Below are 14,376 nucleotides of genomic sequence, written 5' to 3'. Positions count from 1 at the left end.
CACAGCGCAGATCGTCACATGCCAACAGGTATGCAACCTGGGGCAAGGGCACTTCTGAAGGTTCTATTTTAACCACAGCAGATGCATTGAAGCAGGCTGAAGTAGTAGGTTCAGCCTGCAGGTTTCTGAGGAAGGACAGAACCTTATGTAATTACAGCATATTAGGGCAGAAATGCTGAGAACAGCCCCAAGGCCGAGGCCAAGTCCAGGTGATTCCCTGGGTTCTGACACTGCTTCTGGTGTCTCAGGACAGAGATGGACCAGGCCTGGAAGGAGAGGGTGGGGGACCAGGCCCAGGGCTGGAGGCAGAGGGGGTCCACCTCCCACTGGAAGGGTCTCGGCTCTCCTCCCTGAGCTATTCCTCTAAAATCTTTTCACCTTCATCCTAACATAACCATCTTTTCTTTTATTGTGGTAAGAAAAATTTTCACTTAAATTTAAAAAGTTAAAACCGACTCTTCTGGAGGAAAAGCAACTGCTAATTCCCATCTCCACCCCCCAGCTATACCTCTGTCTCAGAGCTGCTGCAGGTGGAGGGGCTGGGGAGGAGGGGGGCTAAGGAGGAGACAGACTGAACTCAAAGCTCTCATTTTTCCCCTGGATAGTTAAAATACTCTACTAACTTCCACCCCTGCTGCTCCAGCCTCACACTGCAGCTAATCTAATCCCCTCCCCACACTGATGGGTGGGGTTGAAGATTCCCTCAGTGACTCCCTATTGCCCTCAGGATAAAAATCCAAACTCTCCTCAGCTTAGGTTACAAAGCTCTTCACCAGCAGATCCCTGAAAACTCGAGGGCACTCCACTGTGACCTTGAACCTATAAAAGAAAAACTGCCCCAAACCTGGTCTGGAACAGAACCAAATTGCCTACTGTAAAATTCACAACATCCTAGTGAAAAGACATCAACAGCATTCCAGATAAAATGCTTTTTTCTGTGCAACTTTCTAATGAACTTTAAGAAGATTAAGGTTTGTTCTAGGGAACTCACTACCACCCACCCAGTTGACTGTCAACTATCAGAGTCTAAGGACTTATAACCAGACATTCTTTTCAATGATGATTTAATCATTCTTCCTACCAAGAGTGACTCTCTGAATACACCTACCATGGGTCTCTTCCTTGCATTGCAAAACTGTAATAAAACGCTGGCACGTGCTCATAACTCAACTGTCTGAGAAGTTTTCTTTAACAAACACTAACCTCAAGCAGGTCCTAACACCCTGCAGTTTCCAGCATGTTCCTCAGTCTCTAGACTCTATAGGCCTTTGAATAGGCAGCAACCTCCCCCAGGAGCACCTCCAGAGCCTACATATCCCCTGGCTCTCACTCTCCTTCCTTTACCATAACCCCCGTCTTCTCCCCCATCTTCCAGCCTCCCAAACCTAGGTCATCTGTCAGTTTCTCCAGAACCATCTGCCATGAGTGTCTGGACTGCAGGCTTTCCCAGGCGCTTCTATAGCAGAGTTGTTACCACACTGCACTCTATTTATCTCCCTAGACTGGAAGCTTACTGAAGACAGTGCTGTGCCTTTTTATTTCTGTTATCTCCCACCTTATCACAGAGCCTGGTTCAAAATGAGCACGTAATAAATGTTTGTTGAATGAATGAATGTAGGAGAGAGATGAAGCTGAAAAAAAATTTTTACTGCAAGAGGTATTCACTGTGCAGCTTCAAAACCGCCCCTGAGATGCAGTGTGGTTCTGGACCGAGGGGGGCTGGGCTCCACAAGGCAGCCCATGCAGCGCTCTCCAGCAGACCTGCTCAGAGCAGGCACGTAAGGACAGTAAGAACTGTCCCAAGTCTGCTGGAGCGCACAGACAGCTCAGCAGGAGGCGGTTCAAAGGCACAATTCCCCAAAGTTTCGCAACCAGAGGAAAACCACAGGGGATCTTAGAGGAGAAGCAAAATAAAAAGGGGGGCAATAGAAGATGGGTAACAGTTTCAAGGCACCCTCACAGATGGAATCTTCCTGGCATAGAAACACCAAAATTCAGTTTTTCGTGAAAATATGTTAAGTAGGGTTTTGAGATATAAAGACCTGCGGAAGCACCAGGAAAACTCAGGAGAAAGTTTTGTTGTTGTTGTTGTTGTTTACTGCTGGTTGGCTTTTGGATGGGGCTGGGAGGACTTGTAAATGCCTAAGGGAAAGACAGCCTCTGTTTCATGCCCACCTCCCACAATACTCCATAGCTCTTTCCCCAACAACAAATCCCACCGAGGCCCGGGCACGGCATGGAGGACGAGGCAGAGGACGCCCAGGCACCCTGCCTCCTGTGTACCAATTATGAGATTTCCTCTCATCGAAGACAACTTCCATTCGGTACTAAATTGTTTTTGCAAGTGCGCGTGCAGAGTGGTGGAGTGGACGGCCGCCTCCTGTTTGCTGCTGGGGTTCTCACATGTCCCTGGCGGAACAAGGTAATGGAGTCAACGGGAGTGTAAACATAACCCTGTTCCCCCAGAAGCCACGGCTTCGCCCGTGCAGCTCGGGAAAGTGCAGCACAGCGCAGGTGGTCCACACACACGTTCTCTGACTGCCTTCCTCAGAGTATACCAATTACTTATGGTATGTCATGGATCTTCAACCTGGTAGAGTTTCCCCAAAATGGCTCAACATTTAATATCTTTTTGAAGAGCACTTCTAGTCCATAGGAATCTGACCTGACGGTAACTGCAGGACACATACCTGCCAGATCTGAGCAGTAAAAATCTGCCTGACTCTGAGCATGAAGGACAGGAGAGCCTGCAGCTAACCAGAGAGGGGCCGGTTCGTGCAGCAAAAGGCAGCTGACGGGGCCTCCTGTCTCCAAAGTTCTGTAGAGTTTTCTTTACTTATTGCAGAAAAAAGAGCCAGCGTATATCCAAAGATCTTACACTTAACGAGCCTTTAACCGACCTGAGAACAAATTAATTTTTTCTATTTCATTTTATAAAGCTCAGCCTTTCTCATTCTTGCACATCTATACTTAGAAAAAAGAATGAGTAATATTAAAACACAGTACCAGTACGCTGAACAGCACTCACACAACAGATAGAAAATGTATGCAGTACTGTCCTCCATTCCACACATATATGAAAGCTTCTAAAGAGACTTATTATAGAACACGTGGGAATTCCCCACATGAATCTAGGACTCTTTTGACTGACTGAAAGTAGAACTGAGGGGCCAGGGAAAGGACTTCCCCTGCCGTTGATTAAAAACATTATTCTGTTTTTGAGCTGTCATACCGAGTTGACCATGAAGTGAACAAAAGCCCCCTTAAAATGTACTTTTTGAACTTTCCCTTCTAGTACTGGATTCTAAGATGGACTTAAAGACAAAATCCTCTAACACACTCAAAACAATTTCTTAAGTAAGTTCACAGTCTTAAGAAGAAGGAACATGAAGTTCTAATGTTCTGAAAACACACTTTAACCAGTCCACCTTAATGAAGCGTGCGCACCTATGGATGAAATGAAGTGTCTGCAAATGTGGATTTGCAAAGTCGGTCATTTTTGCATCACAAACTTATTACAGGGTTTTTTTGAAATAGTACGTTCCTCAAGAGCACATACAATGATGATTTGATGAACAAAAACAATTTTTATATATATCATTTCAAGAACGTTCCTATTATATGCCAAAACAATACAATATTCTTCTTCTTTCATTCTTCTTTAGAAATGGACTCGAAGCGAAAATGTAAAGTCATTTGAGTTGAGTCCAAAAAACTAATCAGACAAAAAAAAATCAAATTAATTGAGAATTTCACCCCACAAACAACACAACAAGCAATCTGTAATGTGAACTCCTAAGGTTCGAACGGAGTAGCCCACGTGGTACGAGAATGTAGCACACAGGATATGAAGATTTTTAAATAAAACCAATAAAGCAAATATACAAAGACTGGGAGAAACATAGTTACTAACTACTTCAAGTCCTTTTTAGGCCTAGGCAGTTTTTATTTATTCTTAAGGCTTTAAACACAAAGTACAAAAAACAGTACAAAAAATAATAGGCATGGTTTAAATATAACAGGGTCCAGACAGATAGGACAATTATCAAGTCTCTTAAATTGGGACTACACTCTGCTTACTGACTTGCTTCCAAAGAGTAGAGTATGCTAAGGGGTGGGGCGGGGAAAATACATTTACAGTGGAGGAACCTTGCAAACACTACCCTGGCCAGGTGATCAAACACTACCCTGGCCAGGTGACCAAGGTCAGCATCATCAGGGGTTAGTCATGATGCTGGCATGTTCCCTGCACACAACGTGGTAAGAATGTCACTTCACCTCTGTGGTCTTCCTCTTAAAACTCCACAACCCCAGGCTAATAATCAGAAAAACATGAGAGATATCTGAACTGAGGAACGTTCTACAGAACATCTCACCAGTATTCCTCAAAACTGACGTCATCAAAAACAAGGAAAATCTAAGAAACTGTCACAGACCAGAGGAACTTAAGAAGACATGATGACAAGATGTAATATGATATCCTGGGTGGATCCTGGAACAGAAAAAGGGTATTACGGAAAAACTAGTGAAGTCTGAATAAAATGTGGATTTTAATTAGTTAATACTAATGTACCAATGTTTGTTCCTTAATTGTGACAAATATGATAAGGTAAGAGCTATCAACTGGGGTGACTGGGTGGGGGACGTATGGGAACTCTCTGTACTATCTTTGCAACTTTTCTAAAAGTATTCTAAATAAATAGTTTATTCAAACTTTTAAAAACTCTGTCCATGGCACCAATGCCTGGTGCTTCAGGTGGGTGCTGCAGCACTGGCTTGCACCAACAGGGACAAACACAGGCTAGGACCCCGGCCACTCTGTATGCTGACCGACTTCGGCCAATTTGGGAACCTAAGATGCCAGGGACCACAGATGGTGTGCATGTGAAACAGGAACAGACATCTCTGAGTGCCTAACACCCCCATTTGAAGTGAAAAACAGGCAATTTTATGCAAGAGAAAAAGACAAAGGCTAAATGGGTTGGCCTGGAGCCATCAGTGCTCTGTGAAAACACACGACAAACCAGCCTCTAGCCTTCACTTAGCAAGTACCACTGCCAGAATCCAAGCAGGTGTGAAAAAAGAGTTATGCAGCCTTCCCTCCCATACCCTACAGGCTCTGTGTCCTATTTCCTTACCATAAAAAAGGTAAATCAGAGAAGGGGGGGCACAGAATTCCTTTAAAGATTTGTAGGAGGAAGACCATTAAAAGACTTTTCTGGCCAAGGAGTACACAACTCTAGTTTCAAGAATCTGTCCAGCCAGGGCACATGGTCCGGTGTGAGCCATGTTCTGCAGGGGGGAGGTGAGGCCCCTGAAGTGCTGCTCAACGTAGAAAGACACTTGTCTACAGAATAAACATGCGGCATGACTCCGTTTGCTGCGATGGATTTCCTTCATTGCCTTGAATTTTAATCGAAAAAGAAATCTGGGGATTTATCTTCTCTAACCAAAAAGTTCCAGAATTCATAAGCTGGATGAATATGCAGTACTCGTTAGGCCAGAAAATTAAAATACAAATGACTAAATTTTTTTCAGAAAACTAACACACTGTCAATCAAAATCATAACAGTTCTAGAGGGAAAGTGACCAACTATTTAAAGTTTATCTGAAAGAGAAATGATGTAGAAATATCCCAGACAAATCTGAAAAATAATAATAGTGCTGCTGCTGATGAAGAAGGGTGTTCTAACAGTTCTCGTAGTTAAGACAGTGTGGTATATACCTGGAATCAACAGACGGACCCATGGAAGAGTAACATGCCCGAAAATACAACAAATATTAAAAACTGGTTCATTTACTCAAACGTCTATCGCGGTATGGGCACTACTGATGGTTCCTTGACAGTGAAACAAAAAAGGCAAAGTCAGACCAGAAGGACAAAGTATGTGAATACGGCCAACCCCATGCGGTAAGTTAGACGTTTTTCTCACATCTTACATCTGAAATCTATTCCAGATAAATGTTTAACTATATAACAGCCTGGCATTACAAGAATAAAACACAGGTGAATATTTATACATAATTTAGTGACGGGAAAGATGTAAGTTCAAGAATAATCATTGTGAACTGTGTTAACCTGAATGTCAACAGGGGCATGATTAAATAAATGGATGGTTACGTAGACCTTACAACTGTTGATTAAGGAATGTATTTATTAACATGCAAAATGTCAGTATTTAGTAAAAAGGTAAGGTATAAAAATTATGTGTGCAGTACAAATACCCAGATATAGATATTAAAGATGACATTGACAGGAAACATCTATTCTGTAAAGATGTCAAGACTCCTCAAATTAATCTATAAAGTCAATGCATGAACTCAATCCAAGGAAGATTCTTCATGTAAGTCTAAAATGCATGTCAGACAAAAGGAAAAAGTAGGGACAATTTTAAAGAAGAACAAGGAGAAGGGAGGATTTACCCTACCAGACAATAAGATACAATAAAGAAATAAAGATATCATAAAGAAAGTGTAGAACTGAAGCAAGAAAAAAACCCCAATAAAACAAAAAAGACCTATATAGATGGAAACTTGACGTGGCAAGATGGCACTGCACATCAGTAGAGAAAAGATGCACCATTGATAAATGCTGCTAGGAAAACTGGCTGTCCACGGGAAAATAAAATGAGGTAACTACACCTCACAATATACACACAACTCCATTTTAGATGGATTGCAGGTGAACCTGTGAAAAGCAAAACTTTAAAACTTTTAGTAGAAAACAGAGGAAAATATTTTTATATGACCTCAGCCTAAGGAAGAATTTTTCAAATAAGACACAAAGAAACAATGCGAAAAGGACTGATTAAATTTGACTGCATAAAAGGAAACTCCTATTCAACAAAAAACATTATTTAAAAAGTGAATGATCAAGCCCAAAACCAGGAGAAGATAACTGTACACATATAGACAGCAAAGAAGGGGTAAGAAAAATATATAAAGATTGCTTAAGTTAATAAGAAAAGGAAACCAATAGGAAAAGGGGACATGACTGGCATACACATTTCACTGAAGACACTCAAGTAGTTAATAAACACATACATTCTCAATCTCACTAGTAATCAACAAAATTTTTATTAAAACCACAGTGAGATACCATTTTATACCCATCAAACGACAAAATTAAAATCTGACAATGCCAAGTGTTTGTGAGGATACGGAGCAAGGTACAAGCACTGTAGAGAGCAGTTTCATTACAGTCACTCAGTTTAAAGTGGTGCACATTCTAGACCCAGGAATTTTCTGGTTATATACCCCAGATGAACTAAGTACATGCACTAAGGAGATACAAAAAAATGCTTACAGCCACATTTTTCAATAGTGAAAAAATTGCAAAACTTAAAATGCCTGTCGATAGGAAAATGTATTTTAAAAAGGTGACGTAGTTATAAAACAGAATACTGTAAAAACAAATTAAATGAGTGACTACAGCTATAGATATTAGCATGAGTAAATCTCAAAAACATAATATTGGACCAAAAAGGCAAGCTCTGATGATGCACATGATATGTACTAAGTGATGCTGAGATGTGCTGCTTAGGTCTCCCTTTATCGATGAAGGGCTTATTCCCCCAGCTACTGGGAGTGCTGCAGGCTGACAGCCCTCAGCTGAAAAGAGTCACCTTGTCAAAGTCAGGTCCCCTCTCCGGGGGCAGCCTATACCTAATAACTGGTCATAGTGAGGCTATGAATGCTTGGCTCCTCACCCCAATTTAGGACAATTCTGAAGGGCTATCCCACCTTCAGTGCTCCCTCTGGGATCGGCTAAGGCCTTTCCTGTGACTGCACTGCAGCCTAATTTCTCTCTCTCTGCCCAATCCCATGTCCTTCTCTCTCACAGGTGTTAATCCTAAAATCTCCTTAATAAACCTCCTGCCTGTTAATCTCCTTCTCAGAGTCTGCTTTCCTTGGAACTCTCCTTTCAACAGATACAATTTATATCTTGTTTGAAAACATGTACCACACAAATTTAAGAAGACTGAAATCATACCAAGTATTTCTTCTGACCCCAATGGAACAAAACTAGAAATCAATAGCAGAAGAAAAACTGGAAAATTCACAAGCATGTGGAAATTAACACAGTCTTGAACAACCAACAGGTCATAGAAGAGATCAAAGGGGAAATTAGAAATATCTTGAGACAAACAAAAACAAAAATGAAAACACAATGTACTGAAATTTATGGGATATAATAAAATCAATACTAAGAGGGAAGTTTATAGTGGTAAACACCTACATTAGAAAAGAAGAAAGATCCCATATAAACAAGCTAAACTTATACCTCAGGGAACTAGAAAAACAAGAACAAACTAAGCCCAAAGTTGGCAGAAGGAAGGAAATAATAAAGATTAGAGCAGAAATAAACAAAATAGAGAGCAGAAAATCAATAGGAAAAAATTAACGAAAGAGTTGGCTTTTTGAAAAACATCAGCAAAACTGACAAAACATTTAGCTAGACTAAGAAAAAAAGAAAACTCAAATAAATAAAATCAGAAATGAAAGAGGAAACATAACAACTGATGCCGCAGAAACAAAAAGGACTGTAAGAGACCGCAATGAATAATTATATATCAACAAACTGGATAACACAGAAGAAACAGAAAAATTCCTAGAAACCTACAACCCACCAAGACCAAATCATGAAGAAGACCAAATCTGAATAGTGTTAAGGAGGCTGAATCAGTAGTCAAAAACTTCCCAACAAAGAAAAGCTCAGGACCAATGGTCACTGGTGAATTCTATCAAATAGTTAAAGAAGTATTAAAGCTAATTCTTCTCAAACTGGTACTGGCATAAAGACAGACACGTTGACCAATGGAACAGAAGAAAGAACCCAGAAATAAATCCATGCATATAGGTCAGTAGATCTTCAATAAGGGTGCCAAGAATACACAAAAGGGAAAAGACAATCTCTTCAATAAATGATGTTGGGAAAACTGGATATCCACATGCAAAAGAATGAAATTGGACCCTTATCTTATGCTATATACAAAAGTCGACTCAAAATGGACTAGACTTAAACATTAAGACCCAAAACTGTAAAACTCCTAGGAGAAAACATAGGGGAAAAGCTTCATGACACTGGTCTTGCAACAAAACCAAAAATAGACAAATATCTGTACATTAAACTAAAAAGCTTTTGCACAGCAAACAATCTAACAGAGTGAAAAGGAGTATCTACAGTATGAGGGAAAATATTTACAGACCACATATCTGATAAAGGGTTAATATCCATGATATTTAAGGACTGCTACAATTCAATAGCATAAATAAATAGATACACAAATAGATAAATAAATAAGTTAAATGATTAAAAATGTGCAAAGGACTTGAATAGGCTTTTCTCCAAAGAAGACATACACATGGCCAACAGGTATATGAAAAGATGCTCAACATCACTAATCTTCAGGGAAATGCAAGTGCACAATGAGATGTCACCTTACACCTGTCAGAACAGCTATTATTAAAAACACACACACACACCCCCACACCCCCCCCAAAAAAAGCAAGTGTTGGTAAGGATGTGAAGAAATTGGAACCCTCGTGCACTGTTGCTGGGAATGTAAAATGGTGCAGCTGGTATGGAAAACAGTATGGAGGTTCCTTAAAATATTAAAAATAGAACTACCATATGATCCAGCAATTCCACATCTGGATATTTATCCAAAACAACTGAAATCAGGATCTCAAAGAGATATTTGCACTCCCATATTTACTGCAGCTAACAGGTGGAAACAACCTAAATGTCCATTGATGGATGAAGGGATAAAGAAAATGTGTAATAAAATATTAATCAACCCTAAAAAAGAAGGAAATCCTGTCATATGGGACAACATGGGTGGACCTTGCAGACATTATGCTAAGTGAAATAAGCCAGTCACAGAAAGACAAATACTGCATGATTTCCATTTGTATGCAGTACCTAAGGTATGCAAACTCATAGAAGTTCCAAGTAGGATGATGGTTGTCAGGGGAAATGGGAGCTGCTGTTTTAGTGTGTACAGTTAAAGTTGTGCAAGATGAAAAAGTTCTACAGCTCTGCTGGACAACACAGTTACAGTTAATAATGTACTGAACACTTTAATTATATACTATTCCTTATGCTTTCTTTATATGCTTGAAATATTCCATAATTTTTAAAAGTAACTTTAAAGGAACATCTTGCCCCTCTATCAGCTGTTCTCTACCTTCTTTTTACCAAAATAAAGAAGAGGACAAGAGTTTATCACCGGGTGTTCCCACATTTTGAAACAAGATCACATTTCATGGTGAGAGCAAAGAAAACAGAGCTACAGAGTTCTTTTTTCTTTTATATTCTTTCTTTTTAAAATGTTGCAATCTCAAAGTATTTAACATGTTTTTAACTCCTTAGAGTGTACCAGGAAGATCCTTTAAAATTGGCTGCCACACAGATAAAGTGCATCATTTTCTACAGTATTTCCACTTCTCTTTCTCCTGCTCAAGAAACTATCAGATTCAAATGAGAGACAAATTATAAGGCTAACTTTGCTTTTGTCACATTTCAAACACAGCAGCGCAATAATTTGAACCTGGGCAGTCTGTCTCTGAACTTGGACAGTGTTTATTACCAGGAACAAATCCCAGAGAAAACTTCTTAAAGTAGGATTCAGAGTAAAAGGAGATGCCTATGGATCATTCTTTCTAAGTTCAGAACATTTTCCAATACAAAAAGTGTTAAAAGTATAATTACAGTTATGTAAAACACAACATGCTCATGATTTTTGTATTTATAATAAAAAATACTAGCAAAATAAAGGGATTACCTGGATAATTTAAATCAAAGAACACATTCACATGAAACAGTCTCATAGCTGAGATGAAATGATTTCCCTATATTTATCAGAAAAATTCCACAACTGCCAGTGTCACTGTATTTGTATAGCTCTGATCTTGTCAATTGTAAAGATTTCACTGTATATTAAAATTAGTTCCACGTCCCTAGGGTTGGTTCACAGAACAATGTTCTTCCTTGTCCCCCACCCAACTTTCTGAGCTATGTATGACAGCAAAACATCAAAGAACTCAGAAACTCAAACAAAAGGAAAAAAGTCCATGGAGGGAGGCAGGATGAAAAAATTCAAATTTTCCTAATTTGGGGCAAACAGATTTTGTACATATCCAAGGCACTAAGAACAAACACTCCAACTTATCTTTAACCAACATTAATCACTCAAGACCACTACTAAGAAACTAAACTTTGAGTTCTATATTTGTTTGATATAACCGATTTATAAACACATTTGCAAAGAAGGAGGAAAACAAAATAAATAAAACTTCTTATAGGCAAAAAAAGAAAAAAGCGTTGTTGACTGGCAATGGAAATCTGTAATGATCTATGTCACGAAAGTTTTCACATCTTAAAGGGATCTTATTCACAATCCTTCCCTTTACATCACTTTATGTTTCGAGTACCTCTTTCCCTTGACACTGTCAAAAAAATCTTTTTCTTTCACATTTTCCCAGCAATCTATTCGTCCCTAACTTTTCAGCCACATCTTGCAAAGGAATTCAGGCCTCACCTCAGGTCAGCAACAACACAGGCACGCCCTCTTGTGGCACAAAAGAAAGCTGCCTGCTTACAGCTGGCACTCATGCCCAAGAAGTTATTTCTGAGTTTCACAGCACTGGAGCATGTACCTCATTGCCTGTGTTTTATAGACAAGGAAACAGCCTCACTGAGGTCAAGCAACTTACTTCCTCAAGGTACCTCAACAAAGAGTACATTTAAAGCAGGATCTGACCACATATTATTAAAAGATAAGTTGGAAGCAGTAAGTAAAACCTAATTTTAACTTCTGTTTTATGTAGTTTCAAAGCAACCGTTTACATAGTATCTTTGGCTTAATGTAATATATTCATGATCATTAAAAAAGACAGGAAAGTGCAGAGTGGGCAAAAATTTTCAGAAGGAAGAGGAGTTATTTTCCAAATTATTTTTCAATATCCTCAAAAAGTATAGAGTATTATTTTCTGTACCATGGATTTATTTGTTACCAGTGTACTTCTTTCAAAAGGACAAGGTAGAAATGATTAGAATTTCCAAAATAATAATTTGTCATCCTCATTTACATGCTAATGCCAATGGATATGAATAAGAATTTATGCCTTGTGTTTAGGCATATCAAAAATTTTTAAACCCATTGACTTCCAAATACTTTTATTATTAATCTTTATCAAGAATTAATAGGATTAAAAGTACCTCCTTTACAGGGTTATTTTAAAAGTTAAATGAGCTAATACATATAAAGGATGGAACAGTCTTTTCTAAAATTTACCCTTTTAATCTTCTTTGTACCAAAGAAGTATAAAGAATGTACTTTATATATGATAAAAATGTGGAGACAAGAGGTCAAGTAGCTAAAAGTAATAAAAAGGAATTACTAAATTCTTAAACGTGATAGGTTTTCATGTCCAAGAATCATTCCACTCTGTAATTGCCCTGAAGTTTTCAACAGTGATTTTACCTGTAAACATGAGATCCACTACAGCCCGAGATAATGAACAAACACAGACACCCCCAAGACCACGTCAGTTTTCACTTTCTTCCCTAATGCTCCATGTGTGTTCCCCCAGTGGATGATGGGTCACAGAGGGGCATCTTTAAAGTTCAATCAGGTGTATGCAAATAGCTGCACTCCTCTGATAAAACCTCTAGAGTGAATTACTGGTTTCCCAAAGCAACAATCAAAACAAATAAACCTCCTGGGTGTCTTGTATTCTCACCTGGTGTGAATGGTATCACCACTTGTTGAGATGGCCAACGGCAAAGCTGAACTAATCCTTGATGTCTTTTTCTCCTACATTCTTCAAATTCTGCCAGTCACAAAGTCACGTCACTCAGACTCATTGCATCTCTTGACCCTATTCTCTCTTCTTTAAACCCAATGCCACAGCTTGAAGGTCCTCGCAACTCCCCCCGCCACACACCCGACAACCTGGCTAACAGCCAAGTCCTGTTCATCCTCCAAATCTCAGCTTTCTACATTCCCTGCTCCAAAGCTTCCCCAACCTCTCTCTGAACGCCCCTCCTTCCAAGGAGGCAGGTTACATATCATCAGGCCCCCACCCTCAATTCCATGCTTCTTTTATCCTTGTAGGTATTATCTTTGGTGTGCTTGACAAAGATGAGTATTCCATAAATCTTTGTCGAATAAAGGATTTGCTTTGGCGGGGGGGGAGGAAAAAAAAGAAAAAGAAAAATTTGGTTAAATAACTGGTACTTTATTTGGGAAAATGGCTGAATGAATTTCAGGTAAAGAATTGGGTTGTTTCCAGAATAAATTTTTTCTATTTGAATAGACTTAGGCAGAATCACAGGCAAGATGTTCTAGAGTTGTTAATTTTTTCATTAAAATTAGGTCATTTTCTGATTTTATCTAAGGAAGTAAAATTCAGTCTCCCCAGAGATCTTGATTTGTACTCTGGTGCAGAACATGGCCAGACCCAGCTGGAAAGTGCTCCAGGGGAGCTCTCTCGGTTGCACTCTACCTCCCATTCCCAAGGACCTTATGTCCAGATTACTTGCTGTCTCCACATATATGGTGTTCGGGACAGGTGGGTGGGCACTAGAAGGGTGTGCTTCTCTGCATGTAAAAAATGCAAAGGTGTTAAGCTGTCATCAGTTTCCTTCGTGAAGAACTGAGAGGTGGAGGGTAACCTACACGTTTGAACTACTGTGCACGAATAGAGTATCAATCTAAGAAACTACCATTTCTTCTGGCCAGGGGGGTGTTAATAGTTGTTAAACATAAAGCCAATCATTCTAAATCAATGTTCACGTGCAAGGGAAATGCAGCTGTTACTGGTCACTAAATTCTGGGAAAGACTACTAATAATGATTTCTGTTTCACAATTAGAATTCAAAGAACATCTGACATAGAAATTAATTCAATAGGTCTCACCAAAGTATTCCAAAGCAATAGAGTACAATGAAATCAGCAATACTGTCCCATTTCTTGAACAATCCTCTTAAAGAGGATTTAGAATTTTGAGTGGCCACCCATTTTTAATGGCTTTATTGAGGTATAATTTATATGCCATGAAAGTCATCCATTTTAATGGTACAATCAGAAGAGTTTCAGTAAGTTTATACATAAACAGCTGCACGACTGTCAATAAGAATACTTCCATCATCCCAACAGCTCCCTCCTACCTGTTTACAACCAAACTCTGCTTCCACCTCTGGCCCCAGGCAACCACTGATCTAATCTATGATTTTGCCTTTTCTTAAAATTTCATATAAATAGCATTATACAACATACAGTCCCTTTGTTTCTGGCTTCTTTCAACCGGCATAATGTTTTTGAGGTTCATCCATGTTGTACTATGTAGCATGAATTAGGAGTTCATTCT

The 14,376-nt window shown here is 39.3% G+C and overlaps 1 long non-coding RNA gene across 1 annotated transcript in view; it reads right to left on the bottom strand.

Annotated features, from left to right (window-relative positions):
- LOC118900830 overlaps nt 1–14,376 on the bottom strand; it is a 161,500-nt gene that overhangs the window by 116,422 nt on the left and 30,702 nt on the right. The window lies entirely within an intron of this gene.

This window comes from Balaenoptera musculus, chromosome 9 (genome assembly GCF_009873245.2).
Source record: "Balaenoptera musculus isolate JJ_BM4_2016_0621 chromosome 9, mBalMus1.pri.v3, whole genome shotgun sequence".
NCBI classification, from domain to species: domain Eukaryota; kingdom Metazoa; phylum Chordata; class Mammalia; order Artiodactyla; family Balaenopteridae; genus Balaenoptera; species Balaenoptera musculus.
Note: the sequence above shows the minus strand (reverse complement) of the source record. Positions and strands in the feature narration are given on the sequence as shown.